The following is a 19916-nucleotide window of genomic DNA, read 5'->3' on the forward strand; positions in this document are numbered from 1 at the left end:
GAATGAAATGAGTTAATCCACTAAAGTGTTTATCTTGCTAAGTAGCAGCTATTATGCTTACTAGCAGTAAGTAACCTTAGGCAGACTATCGAACTTTTCAGAACTGTTTTGTTCTTTCTACATATAATAAAACTCCTGATGACCCTAGCCACTTCATCAAACTCCTTCTTTGTTAATTTTTTTTTTCTGTTCATGCACTGCTGGGAGAGTTACACGTGCAATACATACCAGGATTCTGTTCAGATTGCAATTGCCCCAGAAGGCAATTGCCCAGCATTTGCATAGCTCATTGTTGAGGCAGACTGCTGCTTGATAAAGACTTGATAATGAGGAAGATTATAAGCATTGGGCTTAGGATCTCCCTTTCTCCAAATGCCTTCTGGATTCAATCTGAAATCAGGAACAACTAAAATGTTTGAAAGTTTTAAAAAGGTGACAATTACACAGTCAAGGAGACCATTAAAGAGACTTATATTGAATTCTGATACACTTTTCCTTCTGCCTTTCCTTCCTCTACCTCTAACACATCAGTCTATGCAGGCACTATGCTAGGCTCTAAGGGTAAAGTGGTAAACAAAATAAAATTATTGTGGCTCCCATGGGGCTTATAACTAATGGAAATGCAGACAAGCAGTCAAGTAACTGTAGCCCAGCTTAGCTGGATCAGAGTAGAATGAGTGGAAGTTATCGAGTTTATCACCCCGAAAATGTTGTTTATTATAAACTTCCCTAACCATATCATACCCATCTTAAGTAACAGACATATTTTTTTTCCTGTTCTTTTTTTTTTTTTTTTTCAGTTTCAGAGGAAGAATTTAGTGATTCAGTTGCATAGAGCACTTGGTGCCCATTCCATCAAGTACCCTCCTGAATGGCCATCACTCAATTATCCCTTGTTTTCACCCACCTCCCCTCCAGCAACCCTCAGTTTCCTAGAGTTCAGCATCCCTTATGGCTATTTTAGAACAGGTAACCTTGTACAATATGCAGGATATTGTTACAGATACTTTATATCCATCCATTTATATTTTTCTATAGCCTCTTTGGGAGGTGTTTACTTAATTATTTCTCCATCTCTCCATCCGTGCATCTATCCATCCTTCCAAACTTATTGAATACCTCATACATTTTATCGAGGCACTGCACTAAAAATTGAGTATAATGATATATGGTTCTAGACCAAGAAAACCTTGCTATCAAATAGGAAATTATAATAGATAAACGCATAGTTATTTTATAGGTGTATAAATGTAGGTGTGGTATGATGTAGGTGTGGGCTTCTCAGGGGAGAGAGTGTTTCTGGTTATTTATTTATTTATTTTTAAGATTTTATTTAATTATTTATGAGACAGAGAGAGAGAGAGGCAGAGACATAGGCAGAGGGAGAAGCAGGCTCTCTGCGAGGAGCCTGATATGGGACTCGATCCCAGGCCCCGGGATCACAACCTGTGACAAAGGCAGACACTCAACCATGGAACCACCCAGGTGTTCCCTGGTTATTTGTTGTTATGTAACAATTCATTCTAAACTTAGCAGCTTAAAATAAGAAGAGTCATATGTTATCAGTAATGGTTTCTGAGCGTCAGAAATTCAGGAGCAATTTGGTGGGGCAGTTCTGGGTCAGAGTCTCTATGAGGTTGCGATCAGGTGGTGGCTGGGGCCAGCGACATTGCAAAGGCTTATTCACTCATGTGTCTGTCACCTGTGCTGAGAAGACACAGCAGTTGGGGGCTGGAGCAGCTGGGGTGGTTGGTGACCTTTGGACGTCTTTCTCCGTCGGTTTGGTTTCTCCACATAGTCTCCCCTGCTTGGTGGCTTCTTGGTAAGTGGACTTCTTATGTGATGGCTCAGGGCTCTGAAGGTGTATCTCCAAAGAGGGCACAAAACATAATTTTTCACTGTTGTCATCTTTTATAAGGTAAGACTTGACTCTAGGCTTTCATGCATTCTATTTGTGGAAACTGTCACAAAGCCTTGCTCAAGGTCAAGGGAAGGGGAAGTAGATTCCACCTCTTGATGGAGGAGGAGGAACAGGGGAGCAGGCTACTGGAAGAGCATGCGAGACTACAGATACTGCTGTAGTCAATTTAGAATCTGTCCACTGCTGCAAATACTTTTCTTAATGGGAAGGTGTGCAGGAGCAGTGCCAAGGTGTGGTGATGCTTGGACATGGTTTAAGGATGAGTAGGAGTCGGCAATCTGGATTAGGTAGGCAGGGCATGTTTATTATTTCCATTTTGTAAATGGGGAAACTGACATATAGGAGTTGATAATACACCTAAGATCATGAACATTCCTAATGGAAATGCTGGACGTGGTTTCTAGTCTCCTGAACCTCAGTGTGGTTCTCAAGATAGCCAAGAGAGTGTCACCCATGCATGGGACATTTCCTCACCCCAGCTCCAGGAGGTAGATTCTCCAGGAGTCAGAAGTGAGGGCTTTTGTTTACCAGAAGGCTATTATATATGAGCCTTATATATTATATATATATATTATATATGAGCTCTTTGCTTCTTAAATCTATTATTTAATTAACAAAGACTACTTAACACAAATTCCCAGATACTGGAGATTCTAGGAAGTATGCTTGAATTTAAGGAGGAAAGAAAAAAACCTTTACTCCACAGAGTTAATTCCTTAAGGAGTTACTGAGTGAATTGATGAATTGAGCTGGTAACTTATTGCTTCTCCTCCCCCCCCCCCCACCCCGCCCCACCTGTTTCCTGTAAACTTTTGGAGATGATTGGATGAGGAGAGTACTCTCCTTAGGGATCTTCAGGTCAAAAAGTGTTTACTGAGAATGCAGCGCCAGAAACTGCATTATAGGTTGAGAGAAAAAGTGCACATGCCAGAGAATTTCCTTCCCCAAAGCTTACACATAGTTAGTCTGAGGGTCAAGCAGGAACCTCTGTGTATATAATGTGCATGCACTGCTCTGCTGGTATTGAACGGGGGCCGGGGGGAAGGGCTGTCCTGTAGGATGGGAAGGCAAGCAGGGTGAGGAGGGATGTGCAGACATTCCCCAGGCATAGGCTGGTGGGAAACAGGCAGAATAAAACATAATCTTTTGGGATTTCATGCAATCCAGGATTAACTGGACTGGTAAGAATAGTGAATAAAATTAATTTGCTCTCCTTCTGGCCTAGTAGATTCCACTTGCCCACATTAGTAGGTTTCCTTAGCCAGTGTCTCCCTGCACCTTTATGGATCCGATATAGGACTAATCTATTTTCTCATTTGCTTCAAAAGAGGAAAAATATTATAAATCTATAAAAAGAGCATTAAAGCATGGGCTGCATTTCAATACTTGTTTAGTTTGAAGAGCTGAAGTTGTACTTTATCAATATTAACCTCTCAAGTTGGTTTGGGTTTGGGATGCATGGAGTCCTCAGTTTTGTAGGGCTTGCTTTAATTATTCCAGGGAAAATGTAACTACACTTGTAAAAATTTTATTTTGTCTTTTGTTTTTGCTGTGTTAAAATAATGACATAAAATTTGCCATCTTAACCATTTTTTAGGTGTACAGTTCAGTAGCATCGAATGCATTCACATTGTTGTGCACCTGTCACCACCATCTATGCCCAGAACTTTTTTTTGTCTTGGAAAACTGAAACTCGATACCTATTAAGCAAGGACTCCTCATGCCCCCACCTCTCCAGCCTCTGGCAAACACTATTATACTTTCTGACTTTATGATTTTTAGAAAAGATTTTATTGATTTGTTCATGAGAGACACAGAGAGACAGGCAGAGACATAGGCAGAGGGAGAAGCAGGCTCCCTGTGGGGAGCCCAATGCAGGACTTGATCCCAGGACCCTGGGATCACACCCTGAACCAAAGGCAGAACTCAACCACTGAGCCACCCAGGTGCCCCTGACTTTATGATTTTTAACTACCCCAAATACCTTGAAGTAAGTGGAATCACACAGTATTTGTCTTTCTGTGGCTGGCTTGTTTTCCTCAGTATAATATCTTCAAGATTCATTCATGTTGTGGCACATGCAGAATTCCTTTCCTTTATTTTTTTTTAACAGATTTTATTTATTTATTCATGAGAGAGACAGAGAGAGAGAGGCAGAGGCACAGGCAGAGGGAGAAGCAGAGGGAGAAGCAGGCTCCATGCAGGGAGCCTGATGTGGGACTTGATCCTGGGTCTCCAGGATCATGCCCTGGGCTGAAGGCGGCGCTAAACCGCTGAACCACCCGGGCTGCCCAATTCCCTTCCTTTTTAGGGCTGGATAATATTCCACCGTATGTATATATGACATTTTCCTTATTCATTCATCTGTCTGCTCTTGGGCTAGCATCCATGTTTTAGCTCCCGTGAATAATGCTGCTATGAATATGGGTGTACAAATCTCTCTTTGAGAGACTGCTTTTAGTTCTTTGGAGTATATTTGGAACAACGGAACTGCTGGATCATGTGACAATTCCATTTTTAATTTTTTGAGGGAACCTCCATACTGTTTTCCATAGTGACTATTTCATTTTACATCAACTATACTTTTTAAGTGTGTTTTTTATTTGCAGTCTCCTCTTTAAACTGGAAGGCTGCGTCTGGCTTTCACAGGAACTTCTCAGTTTCCAACAAACGTGATCTGTGGCCACTGGGGACAGCAGGCTCCCCTGAGCATCCCCTGCAGCCATCACCACTGGAGCCTCCTCGCTGGGTTAAAGGTTCCACATCTCTCTATCTCCTGGGATGCTTTCTCAGATAATTCTCAGAGGTCTGCCTGTGTTGGGTCCTTAAATGTGCCTGGGTCATCACCACATGTCATGGCAAGACTGTTACATCAGAAAAAAAAGCTAGTCACAACTTAAATGCCCGACAATGGGGGAATGTCTACATAAGTCACACTGCACTGCCAGGCTACTGAATGCATTGCTATGGTTAGGATGAATGAGGTAGCTCTGGGTGCTCTATCAGAGAAAGATCTCCAAGATGCACTGTTGAGTAAAAAAAGAGCAAGGTTCAGAGCAATACATGACATCATTTCTGTGAGAGTTGCTCCCACGAAACAGTGCTATGTATTTTCATGGGTACACATATGTGAATGTAAATGCAAGAAGCTCTAGAAAGAGACATGCCAAAGGGTAGCAGCAGTTATCTGTTTAGAAGACAGGATGGGGCATGGTGGTCTAGTAGGACTTTGACTTTATCTATAATAGTTGAGAGTTCTTGTTGCTTATGTTTTTTATTGTTTATAAGGAAGAGACCATACTCAGGTGTTACCTATGGGATTTAAAAACTAAAGAGAAGCCAGGTAGAGGTGACTCTTCTAGGTGCTGATTCTGGGCTACAGGGAGATGGATGCTATAGGGATATTACATTAATTCAACAAGGAGGCCTTTTGTCTGAGGTGGCTCTGAAGCCATGGCAACATGCGTAAGCAAACCCAAATCTAAGCCCATAAGTGCCTCAAGGTTATGAAATCAAAACACTAAGGACAACCAATCACAAACAGCCAAGGAGGCTCTCAGCTATAGTCAACCACATAGTTTGCTTGCTTGCTTTCTGCCTCTTCTCTCTAGAAGTCTTTCCCCTGGCTCCTGTCCATTGAACACTCCTAACTGTCTGCTTTGGCACTGCCTGATTCAAATTGATTTTTGCTCAAATGAACTCTTAACATTTTCAACATGCCTTGGTTTATCTTTAACAGGAGAAAGGCCAGGGCTGGCTTACATACTAGTTCTGCTGCTCAGAACTGTGTTGATTTAGCGGGTCACTTACCTTCCCAGCCCCATAACAACACCTTGGAAGGTTATTAGGAGAATTATGTGTAATAATTGATAAAAATCACCGGACTCTTCTTAGTGTTCTTGAATTTTGGTCCCTGACTTCAGGGCCTCAGCCTAACTACTGGCTTTGAACTTTTCAGGGTTAGACACCCACTTAGAGTCTGCTGTTGTACTTTTGTTTCCAATTCCTGTCCAGGTACCCAACATTCCACTTGGAGGGTTAGTGACTTCCCTGGGGTGGAGGGTGCTCACTGTTTGCACTCCTTGTCATTTGCATTCTCATCCAATTAACACAAAAAGGACCGTTTTCAATTCCTAGCACATTCTGGGCCTTTATTCTCCTCTGGCAGTTCTCCTCCAGAAATTCTTCTTTGTGTGGGAAGTGGGCATTTGTAAATCAGTGGGAGTTTTGCCTGAAAGCAAACAGCAAAAGGAGAGCCCGCAGTGCCTGTGGATTTATTGGGATCTGGTACAAAGAAGGTAGGCTCTTGGTGGTGAGTTGGCCACTTTGGCTTCCTGCAAGAGCAGGGCTGCTGCCTCCCTCTGTGAGAGAGGAAACACTCCCAAGTTATTACATTTACAGGTCAGTGGAGGACTTGCAAGCTTTAGTTTCTTCCTTTATACATATTTTTGTTGTTTTACAAAATTATGTGCCTTTTGAGCTCTCCAGGGTGACGAAAAACATGGCTTTTAATTCCTTTTGTTCTCCCCCCAAGAACACACTGCCAAGCAAGAGATTTGCTGCATGCTTATTGGTTTACAGAGTATGTGTGAGACCCAAATTTCTTGTAGTCCTTCTTTCTTGTTGCTAACATGAAGAATGTGGATTTCTCATTGTTGATTCAGATGAGACTTTGTTGTAGATGTCCTTGGTGAAATGAACACTCAAGCCCAAGGAGGTGTCCGTATTTCTGGAAGGATTGGCTCCACCTATAAATGGTCCAACAGCTACAGAATGATGGAGGTTTAGAGAATTTGGTCTCTTTGCCCACTTTTTCTTCCTGGTCCTCTCACTTTTTTGCTAGAAACTTCTGTAGTAAGAGTCTTCCCTGGGAGTGGTTGCAGCAAAATGCAAAATTGTCTAGAAAGGGGAGCTGATCAAGTCAGGGATCCTCAAATGGTTTTTGTGTCCTACTAACCCCCAAAATATTCTTAAAAAAAAAGCACGCCTAAGAGATATGACATTAACTACATCCTATCAGATATTGACAATATAAATCAGCACAGTAAAAGTTTGAGATGTTCTCAAGTAAATAAAGTCATTGACATTTTTCAAGCAGTGTAAACTCTTTCATCATCTCGAGGAACCAGTGTTCTCAGAACATACCGTTAGGGTATTTTGAGTTGTCTGTGACACTTAGCAACAACCTCATGGAATTTGGTTGTTGCTTTTCCCAGCTACCCAAGCTGGGTGAGATCCTGGGACCAGAGGAAGGAAAGTATGAAGAAAGTAGCAAAACCTGGAGTCTGCTCCAGGGGCGTGGGTATTCAGTGACATCTAAAGGGCATAGAGAGCCCTGGTTAATTGATTAGCAAGAAGAAGACTTCATACAATTACGTTTTTTATGTATTGGCTCCAATTGTATTAATTTTAAGAAAACTTATGTTCAGCCATTGTCAACTATTAAGCTGTTTCAGTGGTTTTTGTTGTTTTTCTTTTCCTTTGTTTTCTTTTTCTTTTTCTTTTTTTAAGCAAGCTGTGGATCCTTATATGACTTATATGGAGTAAATCCTAAATGGGATTATGTAGTAAACTAAATGTTTTCTTCCTCCCATCTCTCCCTCCTTCCCTCCTCTATTTTCTTTTTTCTCTCTTTCTAATTTTTTTTCTTCTCTCCTTTCCCTCCACTGTCCCACCTTCTTTCTTTTCTGCTTCCTTAAAAGGCTCAGTCCCTTTGCCATTTTAGATTCCCATTTGACTCCTTTGGAAGATTTCTCAACTAACCGGTTTTAATAGTCTATACATTTCTGAACTTCACTCTTGGAACTTATGCTTAGCTCCTTTAAAGCTTCATTGGTTGGCACTTAACAAAATAAAGCAGAGTCTGTAGCAGTAACAACTAGGAGAGTAAGTCCCAGCATCAAATAGACCTCAAGTCCAAACTCTGGCTCTGCTGTGGGGGATACTGCAGCCTGGCTTATCCAATCTCTATTCCAGCCTCCTGTTGTTCATCTAACTCTGTTAGGAAAGCTGTAGATGCTAAGAGCCCGAGCATCTGGGATTGCTCACATGATATTATTCTGGTAAATAAGTTATTACTTAAATATATGGTGGGAGTAATGGGGGAGAGAACATGGAATGCCAGGTGCCTTACTGTTTTTCATTAGAGCTCTTTCTTCTATCTCTATGGGTGCCCCAGTACAGAATTTGTGATCTTTTTTAATTGAAATGTTGCTGAAACCTTACTCCCCAAATAGAATTTAGTCTAAGTTGAGGTCTGCCTATGTCTCTCAACAAGTCCTTGGGACTGAGGGTTCGGAGGCTCTTTGGAAGATCATGTTCTCAGCCGTCTGTCTAGAGATATGCACTGTCTGCTTCCATGTTGGGGTGGGCCAGGACTGAGCATGGCATGGAGAACAGAGTTCCAGAGCAGGTTAGCTGAGCTGGGGAGGCAGTAACAGCTGGAGTTGTGTATTATCAGGATCAGTGTTAGGATAATGAAGGTTATACCTGGAGAAACAGGTGAGGTTTCAACTCTGAAGACTATGATGATGATGATGATGATGATGGAGAATTGTGAGTTCAGCACACCTGAGAATAAAGACAGAGTGGGCCAGGAAGCAATTGTCTAAGTGGTGACTGCGCATGGCACTCTGGTTGTGACATGGCCCTTGTGAGCTGTGTGGAGTGTGAACAATGCACTACCTCACAGGTAGACAATTGCCTGATTCTGATAACCTTGTTTCATTGAGGTGGATTGTTACCATGGGGGCATCCACCAAAAGATTTTCCCTGTAGGTCTCAGTTCGCTGATAGCAAAAAGATGTATTGTCCGTTCTCCTTGACTATTTCCTGGGATTCTTTTCTCCAGCTCTGTGGAAGTTGGCATGATGGAATGTACCTTGGCTTCACCATACACCCCCCCTCCAGGCATTTGAATGATCTTTTTATCATCCCAGTTCTCAGAGCGTGGCTCCTTAGCCCTCTGCCAAAGATCACTCAGTGAATGAAGCCAAGTGTGATGGTTTTAGAGCTTTGTTGACTCCTAGTTTTGGAACAATTGCCTGAGCACAATGTATAGAGTGTTTTTCTTGTCACTGGGCCATGGAGACAGCTTGTCCCTGGCTTCAGTGAAAAGCCGGCATTGGAGGGTTGATGACTGGCTTCTGTGGTCTTTTCTCCCAGTATGGGAAGGTCCTACATACTATTAAAGATTAAGAGAAAAGGTGCTCCATTTCCCCTGCCCACCTATTCTGGAGGCCTATCGTCTGCATTCTACATAAACGTACCTCAAAGAAGACTGTTTGATGCATAATTCAAATTTAGAAACAGGCACTGTGTGAAAGCCATATAGAATGCATACATTCTCTAAACAGGTTAGAATATTTAGCATCCGGGGATCCCTGGGTGGCTCTGGTTTAGCGCCTGCCTTCAGCCCAGAGCTTGATCCTGGAGTCCCGGGATCGAGTCCCACATTGGGCTCCCTGCATGGAGCCTGCTTCTCCCTCTGCCTGTGTCTCTGCCTCTCTCTCTGTGCATCTGTCATGAATAAATAAATAAAATCTTAAAAAAAAAGAATATTTAGCATCCTTATCCTTTTATGCTGGGTTTTCTTTTGGATCCTACTTTTTTCAAGTTTGCTCTCTGCTTTCAGAGCCTCCAATGAAAGTTGTAAATAAGGCTTGTAGGTTGTGTGGGTTGTGCACTGCAGAAAGACATCTCCTCTAAGGGCTCTAATATACTGTATACATCATGACTTCTTGTACTTACTATAAGAAAATCTGGCAGATGGCAATATGAGTTTTGTTCTAACAAATATGGAAAATTTTCTGACGACACATGATGTGTTTTGAGGAAGGGGTACATTTTCTTTATTTGTATGAGGGTCCCAGAGAAGCTGGCTTCAGGAAACTTGAAAGAGGTTTCTTCCCCTTGCTTCATTATATGAAGGTGGCCAATTGTCTGTGTGGCTCCACCTAGATATTATCTGGGAGCTAGAAGCTCATCCAACAGATGGGGAGAGGAATTAATAGGAATTGAGGCAGGCACTGGCTTGTGGCCCTCTTGTTCCTTAGAAATTCCAGTGGCTACCCTGGAGTGGGCAGTGGTCTCCACGAGACGTGGAAGCCCAAGGCCTGCCTTTCTATAGCACTCTGGATGGAACGGTGGCTGTACGAAGCCAAGGGAGAATGGATCTGCTTAGAAGTCTTGGCAATAGATTCCAAGGCCCACTTGGTACAGGTCAGGGACATCCCACCTCCTAAACAGGTCTTGCTAACTTGGACACTGAGTATCTTAGCAGCAACTGCTAGGGATGTGATGACATAGATCGTCAAATTTTCTGGTCTATGTAAGCCATTCCTCTCTTCCTAGGACTTCTGAATTTGCATGATGGTAAGGGTCTCACCAAATTAAATTGAACATAAAAATAAAGCAAGGTGACTTTCCTTGTACTCAAGTCGAATGGAGCATGTTTATATACTCTACACCTGACCATGGATGACATAGTTAACTGATAATCACACTATTTCTAAAGCAGGCCTCTAGTGCCATCGTTGGAAATAAGTATGACTTAGGTAAAGATGTCTTTAGCATTTTGTCTCTTTCTTTAAAGAGCTTCATCCACTTCACCTCAGAAACCCAGCATATATCTAGTGCACGTTTGCCAGGCACCCCATTCTCCATGCCTCAGTTCTGTCCCTATCTAAGCATATGTGACACATCTACCCCTTCCAAATTTACCCTTTGGTAACAAATCAGGGGTGACACATTAACGACTTACAGTGAATTAGTAAGTTACCCTGCTGTCAAAGACGAAAATAAGCCAGAGACCCAATTAGCTGAGGCCATTTATTCATAAGCTTGCAGCTACAAGGAGATGGTCCGCTGTCACTTCCCTTTCAGCAGGGGTTTGAAGGAGCTGGGAAGGTTTCATAGAATAAAAATTGTCCTGAAGATCATCTCTGCTGAGCATTCCATACGGGTAGGTTTCTGATTGGTCTTTAAGTATATTTGGTAGTCTTTAATTAATTCCCAATGTGTTTTTCCATGACTGCTAAATTTTCAGGTTGGGCAGAATTGGAAAGGCTTCTCTGCCTTTTCAGGGCTAGCTTAAGATATTTCTTAACTCCAGAGGGCAGAGTGGGATATCTGGACCTGGCAGAGACCAGGAAGGATTTCTTTCCTTTGTGAAAGAATGTGCTAGTCTTACTTCCAAGAATGCAAGTCCTCAAGAAATAGTTTCTTGTGGGGGTGCCTGGGTGGTTCAGTTGATTAAGCAAATGACTCTTGATTTTGGCTCAGGTCATGATTTCAGGGTTGTGTGATTGAACCCTGCAACGGGCTCCATGCTGGGCGTGGAGCCTGCTTAAGATCCTCCCCCTCCTCTGCCACTAAGACAGTGGCTTAATCTCCAAGGAAAAAGAGATAGTTTCTCATTTGTGGGACTCCATTCCTCCTCCTTTCTTATTTCAACAGCACAGAAACAGCAACAATCACAAAAGAAAAGAAGACTTGTGTTACTGAGTACTTACTAAGTACAGACTCTACAAGGTAAGTGGAATTCCCATTAAAAAAAAAAAAAGAAACTGATGCTCAGAGAGGTTGGGTGAGCTAACCAAGGCCCTTTAGCTATTCAGCTTATAAGAATCAGATTTGAGACCAGGGCCTGTTTGGTTCTGATACTGTGATCTCTCAACCATATCATCTCCTTATTGGGTAAGACTGAGGAGGGTAGTGACAGCAGCCATTCAGACTTTCAGGCAGGACTGGAGGGGGACCAGTCTTGGGTAAGGAACACTACTGGCATCATCTAGCTCAAACCTCCTGTTTGGGCCAAGCTTTAACAAGCTCACGTGTAGCTCCAGCTTTGCACGGGAAACTGTCTACTCTGAAGTCCAGCACCTTTCAGTTTCAGGGGTAGTCGCATTAGGGAAAATGGCCAAGGAGGAGGTGGAGGTAGCAAGAGGACTGTAGGTAGGGTCTGGAAGGGACAAGCAGACAGTGGCAACCCAACTGTTACTAAGCGCATTTGCTACTAACATCTGCCACCAAAACCTTACATCTTTAGACAGAGGGTAGAAAAGAAATATGTTATTAAACTCTCAAAAGGCAAAAGAAAATGCAGCAGAGATGAGTATTTAAGTTCTAGATATTTTCTCCCTTAATATACAATTGTGTGCTCTTCTTCCGAAATTTTCAGCTCAGTCACATGACTCCACACACTCCTTTTATGGACTTACTGCCTCAGTAATTTGACATTAAGGCATGATGATAGGGCACGGTGTCGAAACAGCCTCCACGGAGTGAGGAGAAGTGATAGCAACCATCCAAGAGGAGATAATGTTCTCTTTAAGTGACTGTCTGATGGGACTTTATTGTATTTTGTGGTGCATCATAAAAACCTCTCCTTCTGTCACTTTCACATCTTTAGGGACCTGATACCCTTGGATCCCAGGTGTGAAGGCCTTACCTAAAGCTCCCTTCCCCATGCCCTTGGGCATGCATACTTGGCAGGGAGGAAGATGTAGACCTTGGGGGATATTTCCAGGACCTCGCTGGCTTCCCATTCACCACCAGGATGATTCCATCTGCAAATGGGGTATATTATTAGTACTTGAAAGCCATCCAAGGAAACTGGTTTTAGTTACAGCTTTGGAAGGGGCCCCTCTGGGTGTAACAAGGGAACTGGAATCAGATGTTGTCAGGGGAGGCATTGATGAGTTAGAAGTTTCTGACACCCCCACCCAGATGCCTAATGAATGCAGATGGGAGACAGGAGACCCATAAACAGATGTTTCTGTTGTTTGTGAATTTTATTGTGGAGGAGAAAAAAGGTTACCATGTAAATCAGAGCAGAAAGCCACTATGAATTACTCATTACTTTTTAACTGCCAACAATTAATGTCCCTTTCCCAAATAGTGTTTTGCTCTGTCTTTATTACTTAGAAACTTGTACTTTCATTCCCCAGAGCTGCTAAGTCACACTGGAAAGATGTAGATGGTATTTCTTCTAGAAGCATGAGGACTGCCAAACTTCTGCATGTGAGCCATATTTTAAAGAGTGTTAACAGTGTACTGAGCCAGGAACCTCCATGTTTCTTGGGCCACCTGTGAAAGGTGATGCAGAAAGGAGGAGCCATCAAGAACTATCTAATGGTTCCCAACCTAGAAACCCAAACTCTTCTTGTGCTGCAAACTACTTAGAGCAGTTTGGTATTTACCAGATGTCCCTTGAGGTCCCCTGACCACTGAGATATAAATGAAGCTGCTTCTGATCCCATGCCAAATTCAGTAGGAAGTCTGAGTCATTCCCAATCTCTCCAGGGTTTCTGGGAAGGGGTGGCTTATATTTCTGCTGAGGGAGTGGCTTGTATTTCTGCTGGTCACACCTCTCGCTGTGAGCCTCTGTTCTAAGTCACTCAGTTCAGAGAGCGCTGCTGTCCCGACATGCTGTCGTGTTTCAAAATGCATCATCTGAGCTACAGTATCAGTCTCTGCGCTTGCTTTATCACCTCTTTCCTGCATCCCCACCACAAGGCCTCTGCATGGTGCTGACTTTCATGAAGACTTGGCAGATAGAAAGGACTGATAAAATATATAAAATACATAAAAATGCAAACAACCTAAAATTGAACAATATTCTTTGTAAGCCCTTCACCATCTTTACCAACCCAAGTTCCAGCTTCCTACATGTTGCTCAGTGGTACTTCTCACTCCTTCTTCTGGTTTCACTCTGTTTATTTTCCTTCCCTCTTCTACTTCTATCCCCTTCCCATTAAGGAACAGCAATAAAAAGCTCAAAGCACTCAGATCACCTCCAGGTCTCCTTGCACATCCAAGGTCTCACAAAAGTGTTTTGTGGCTTAGTGGACCATGACAATGGCCTCTGCCTTTCCCCCTCCCTAGCAGTGTCTGCTGAAAGGGAAAAGAAGCAGTGGAGAGATTTTAGCTCTCACTGAAGTGGTTTATGACACTCCTCCCAGCCCCCTCCTTTGAAGGCAGAAGCCTGTGGAGCCAATTTTGGGTTTAGTCATTCTCCCTTTTCATTACTAGTGTTTCACTGCATTACAGGTCTTATATAGTCCAGCTAAGCGGACTTATGTTCAAAAATGTGTCCATTACTGTGAATCTCAAGTATTCTTCCTCGGCCAACAATTTGGGAACTTGTTGGAGATGCAAATTTCCAGGCCCCACTCTAGACCTACTGAGTCAGAGACTCTGGGGGTGGGATGCAGCAGTCTGATTTAACATGCCCTCCAGCTGATTCAATATACCCTCAAATTTGAGAACTGCTGAGCTAACAGATGGGCCTAAAAGACATCTGGGCAGAGAACACCGACCACAAATGCCAACAAATCAGTAACTAATTAAAGTACATCAAGATACTACATTCTTCCAACAGGGTTGGTGGTTGTGGAGGGGCTGAGAGCCTTGTGGGTTGTACCAAGTGAGGCCAAAGAGGAGAGTTAATGGAAGTTAACATTTACTGGGAACTGACTACGTGTGGGCACTGCTCTAAATTGTTACATGGTGGTTCACTATTCCCCCTCAATAATCTTGTGATGTAAGTATTATTATCATCCTCATCTTATAGATGGGGAAGGTGAACCACAGGAGACAGCTAGCTTGATTAAAGACATACAGCCAGGAAGGGAGAGTGCCCACACTAGAGCTTTGGTGTCTCCAGTCCCTTCCCTCTTCTGTTGCCACTTCACAATACCATTTTCTTTGCACCTATCTTTTTTGAAAGGACAATTTTAACCTCCTGCTTAGCCTCTTCCCATTGGTAGTGGAAGAAATGCATTAAAAAGGCTGTTGGCTACTCTGCTTAAAAAGAAAGGGAACCAAGACAACAGAGTCATTTCAATGGCTCTCTTTTCTTATTTGTAGGGAAAAGAACTTTGAGAGGCAGTATACTACTATAGGGAAATATAAACTTTGAAATCAGATGGATATGGGCTTAAAGCACTACTCACTGCTGGCTGAGTCTGCGGGCAAGTTACTTACCTCATCTGTAAGATGAATATGATAATACACATCTCAGGGTGGTTGTGTGAACCCCCAAAGCCTACATATGCAAAGCTCCAATGAAAAACCTAAGAATGTGAGCCCCTTGCTTGCCTTTTCCTTTCTCCTGCATAGAATGATTTCCATGGAAAAGTAGAGTTTAGGAATAGATTATAATTTTATGGAGTATCCCTAGATATAAACAAATAAAAATGGAATGTTTCTAAATTTTTTCTTCTTCTGCAAGGGGATTTCAAAGCTTCTGATTGTTGATACAGTGGTAAAATCCACTGGTGTTTTTTAAAGATTTTATTTATTTGAGAGAGAGAAAGAGAGCACAAGAACAAGCACAAAAGGTGGTAGGGGGCAGAGGGAGAGGGACACATAGGCTCCCCACTGAGCAGAGAGCCCAAGATGGAGGCTTCATCCTAAGATTCCAAAATCACAACCCAAGCCGGAGGCTGATGCTCAACTGCCTGAGTCACCCAGGCACTCCTAAAAGCCACTGGTCTTGAGCATAGGTTATTAGGAAGCAGGGGGAGCTACTTACCTATATCCTGGGTATGTGGGCTGCTGTTTATCTCCATGACTGATATATGGAATTGCTCTCGGGATCATCTGGATTCTGGGTAAAATCTTCCCCAGAAGACCAAAAATTTCCTGTTCCTCTGGGGCTTCCTTACCGTCTTACTTAGAATCTGTGCCTTCTAAACATGGCAAGACCTCTTAGCAGCAATGAGCAGGGACAAGTATTCTTGAGATGAAAGTGTGAAGGAGATAAATGCACCATGGAATGTTTAATTTTCTTCAATAACCTCACTTCCAAATCCCTCCTGACCTTAAAATGATTAAGATAATAAAAAAGCTTTGTCATTTCGTTGACCTACCATTGGCCCTCATAAAAAAGTCATCATGAACTTCAAATGTTAGTGTGTAGTACTAATATCATTTTAACTTTCCATATTCCTTACTTTCTCTAGTAATTATGTTCCTTCAAGTAATTTTTTTCTCAGTGACTATCCATGGTACATTTTATGCAATTCCAAAGTTTCAAAGAAACTTTTCGCTGGCCTGAAAGATGATTATATGGTTATGGAAAAGGTGTGTGACTTTTATGCCCAACATAAATGTTCTTTTTGTGTGTGTGTGTGTGTGTGTGTGTGTGGCAAGTGTGCCCTGATCCTCCATTGTCAGCCCATGTGCTTTGAGGAAATGCGACCACTCTGGATGACAGCATGTATCACATGATGTAAGCTAGTCAGTCAGTGCATTCTTTCTGGCTGTCATGACTAGTTCAGGAATAGGTCCAAGATCCAAGTCAGGTCTATTGGGTTCAGTAAGGCCCTCCTCAAAGATTGCATGTACAGTATTATGGGAAACAAAATCTCTCTCTTTCTTTGTACTTCATATCATATCAATGGGAATATAGGATGCTGGGCCTGATCCTGAGGATCTTGAGGATAAAGCCATCAAAGAGAACACTGAGTTGAAAGCTGATTTCTGATGGTATTATCAGCTATCTTAGTCTGCTTGGGCTGCTATAACAAATTACCCTAGACTAGGTGGCTTAAACAACACACATTTATTTCTCATAGCTCTGGAGGCTGAGAAGTCAAAGATCAAAGTGCTGGCAGATCCAGTGTCTGATGAGAAATTGCTTCATGGCTTGTAGACGATCATATTATTGTATCTGTACCTGTTAGAGAGCAGAGAGGGAGCAAACTCTCTCCTGACTTTCACAAGAGCACTGATCCTCCTTAGGTTTCCACTCTCATGTCCTCAGTAAATCCTAATTACCCCCCAACGGTCCTGCCTCTTTTACCAACATATTAGAGCACAGGGTTTTGTTTTATTTTATTTTATTTTATTTTATTTTATTTTATTTTATTAAAGATTTTATTTATTTAGTCATGAGAGACACCGAGAGAGGGGCAGAGACACAGGCAGAGGAGAAGCAGGCTCCCTGCAGGAAGCCCAATGTAGGACTTGATCCCAGGACCTCGGGATCATCACAACCTGAGCCAAAAGCAGACGCTCAACCCCTGAGCCACCCAGGTGTCCTGAGCATAGGGTTTCAACACATTTAACATTTATGGGGGTAACAGAATTTGTGGCGGAGTGGGCAAATAACTGAGGCTCTCCAGGCGCCCGATGCTCGCACCCCGTCGAGGCGCAAGCAGTGCAAACCCCAGCACATCAACTCGGAGGAGGACCCGGGCGAGCAGCCCCCGCAGCCCCCGCCCCGGAGTTTGCAGATGCGGCCGCAGCGGCGCGGGCAGCGGGGGAGCCGGGGGCTCCAATGAACCACCCCGGGACCGGCAGTGAAGCCAACAGGGATGGAGTGACTGCAGAGAGGACTCGTCGGGTGGAGGCTCGCATCTGTGAGCAATGCTGGGCAGAGTTCTTCAGCTTCTCGGAGTTCTTAGAACATAAGAAAAATTGCACTAAACCCCAGCGGTGCTCACCAGGAGCGACAGCGAGGGGCCGGCGGCCGCGCTCAGCACCCCCCGCCCCCCCCCCCCCCCCCCCCCCCCCCCCCCCCGCCCGCCCCCAGCACAGCCCAGGCGCTGCGGAGGGTCCCGGAGAGGGCGGCGGCGGCTCGGGAGCTGAAGGAGAAGCCGGGCGCCCAGTCTGTCGTGTACCTGAAGGCGGAGACCGCTCTGCCGACCGAGTCCCAGGCCATAAGCTACTTACCCAAAGGCAAAGTGGCCAACACCAAGGTCACCCTGGTGCACCAAGGTGCGGGTGAGCCGCGCAGCGCCCAGCGCCAGCAGCCCCGGTGGGGCCTGGAGCAGATCCTGCGCCGCAGCAGCAGCTGCAGCAGACCCAGCTCGCCCAGCACATCGGCGCGCAGGGGAGCACGTGGGCCTCGCACGCCCTCCACTCGGGGGCGCGGCTGCCGACACCCTCAAGACCCTGGGCAGCCGCAGGTCCCAGCGGTTTCCGCGGCCGTGGCCCTGCTCAGCCAGAAAGCCGGCAGCCAGGGCCTGTCTCTGGACGCCCTGAAACCAGCCCAGCTGCCTCACCAAACACCCCTTCCACCGCCAGCTCCCGGGGCGGGCGCCCTTCGCCCTGGAGCCCGAGGGGACCAGGGTGCTTGCTGCCCAATGTCATGTCGCGCCTTCCCGGTGCTTTGCTACCTCAGGCCCCAGGCTCTGTGCTCTTCCAGAGCCCTTTCTCCACCTGAGAAAGGGTGGCGTTAGACCCGTCCAGGAAAGGGAAGGGGAAGCCACCCAACATGTCCCCGGTGGAGGCCAAACCCAAAGACGAGGCCGTCCTCTGCAAGCACAAGTGTAAGTACTGTAGCAAGGGTTTTGGGACCCATAGCTCCCTGTAGATCCACCTCCGCTCCCATACCGGAGAGAGACCCTTCTGTGCTCTGTCTGTGGCCACCGGTTCACCACCAAGGGCAACCTCAAGGTGCACTTTCATGACATCCCCAGGTGAAGGCCAACCCCCAGCTCTTTGCCGAGTTGCACGGCAAAATGACGGCAGGCAATGGCTTTCCCTGCACTCTCTGTACCCGTCCCCATACATGAATCGAGTCTCTCTTTAGACAGCAGACAGCAAACCTGTCCTTTTTTTTTTTTTTTTTTTTGGTTTTATTTTTAAATATTTTATTTATTTATTCATGGGACACAAAGAGAAAGAGAGAGAGGCAGAGACACAGGCAGAGGGAGAAGCAGGCTCCATGCAGGGAGCCCGACCTGGGACTCGATCCTGGGTCTCCAGGATCACGCCCTGGGCTGAAGGCGGTGCTAAACCGCTGCGCCACCGGGGCTGCCCGCAAACCTGTCCTTGTAAGAGGGACCCCCGTCTAGGGCTACCTCAGAATCTCTCTTCAGGGACTAACCTCAAGGACCTCCTGGGCACCCGCTGCCCAACCACCTGCAGCCTGGGCCTTCCCCTGAAAGTGAGGACGGATCCCTACTGTCTGCGGGGGGGGGGGGGGGGGGGGGCGGCAAACCACACTTCCCCAAGGGTTGGTGGCTTCCAAGAGAGGGGGACCCCCGAGCCAGGGTCACAGACCCTAAAATTAAAGCGGCTGGTGGAGAACATGGACAAGGCCACCACCGACCCCAACAAATGTCTCACTTGTCACCGGGTCTTGAGCTGCCAGAGCTCCCTCAAGATGCATTACCGCCCCCGTGGGGGGAAGCTGGCCAGCGAGGACAGCAGGGCTCTGCTAGGAGCTGATGGCAGGAGAGTCCCTGAGATGTTTCCAGAGGAAATCCTGGCCCCTGCGGTGACCATGGACCCTGTGGTGTGGACCCAGTACACCACCGTGCTCAACGGAGGTCTGGCCATGAAGACCATGAGCTCTCTGTGATCCAGAGTGGGGGGAGTCCTACCCTCCCAGTCAGCCTGGGGGCCAGCTCCACTGTGAACACCGCCACTATGTCCGAGATGAATGGCCCCCAGCCTGCCATCAGTGCTGAAGTGGAAAAACCAGGTGCTGCCCACAGCGTCCCCAAACACCAATTCCCTCACTTCCTCAAAGAAAATAAGATTGCAGTCAGCTAAGCTCTTTGTCCAGGGAGAAATGCAGGCAGAATGACCTCTAGAACTCTACTTTTCTTTTCTTTTCTTTTTTTCCTTGTTAAAAGAACCCATCTCCTGTTTTGCTTACTGATGTGCAAATGATGTTTACAGTTGTGATCACAACCTCAGGCGAGTCCTACAATCAGATGTTGATGTTGTTAATACTGCTTTGCAAAAAAAAAAAAAAAAAAATTGAAAAAATTGAAAAAATAAAAAAAATTAAAAAAGAGAAAAGAAATTGAAAAAAGAAAATTGAAAAAGAAAAAAAAACCCTAAAATATATACAGACTAGAATTTTTTTTCTTTAATTTTGGAAAGAAGCGGGTCTTGCAAAGTAGCTTTGTTACTTGCAACAAACTGTATACATAAAACCTTTGTACAACCGAGAGTAACTATTTCCAAAGACCATCCTCCTATTTCAAGTTGGAACTTACTGAACTACAATGGACAAGACAACTGTTAGCCT

The 19916-nt window shown here is 44.8% G+C and overlaps 1 pseudogene; it reads left to right on the forward strand.

Annotated features, from left to right (window-relative positions):
• LOC100685568 overlaps positions 1-19432 on the forward strand; it is a 55638-nt pseudogene extending 36206 nt beyond the window's left edge.
• Positions 19433-19916: the final 484 nt, after the last annotated feature.

Source organism: Canis lupus, chromosome 19, assembly GCF_011100685.1.
Source record: "Canis lupus familiaris isolate Mischka breed German Shepherd chromosome 19, alternate assembly UU_Cfam_GSD_1.0, whole genome shotgun sequence".
NCBI classification, from domain to species: Eukaryota; Metazoa; Chordata; class Mammalia; order Carnivora; family Canidae; genus Canis; species Canis lupus.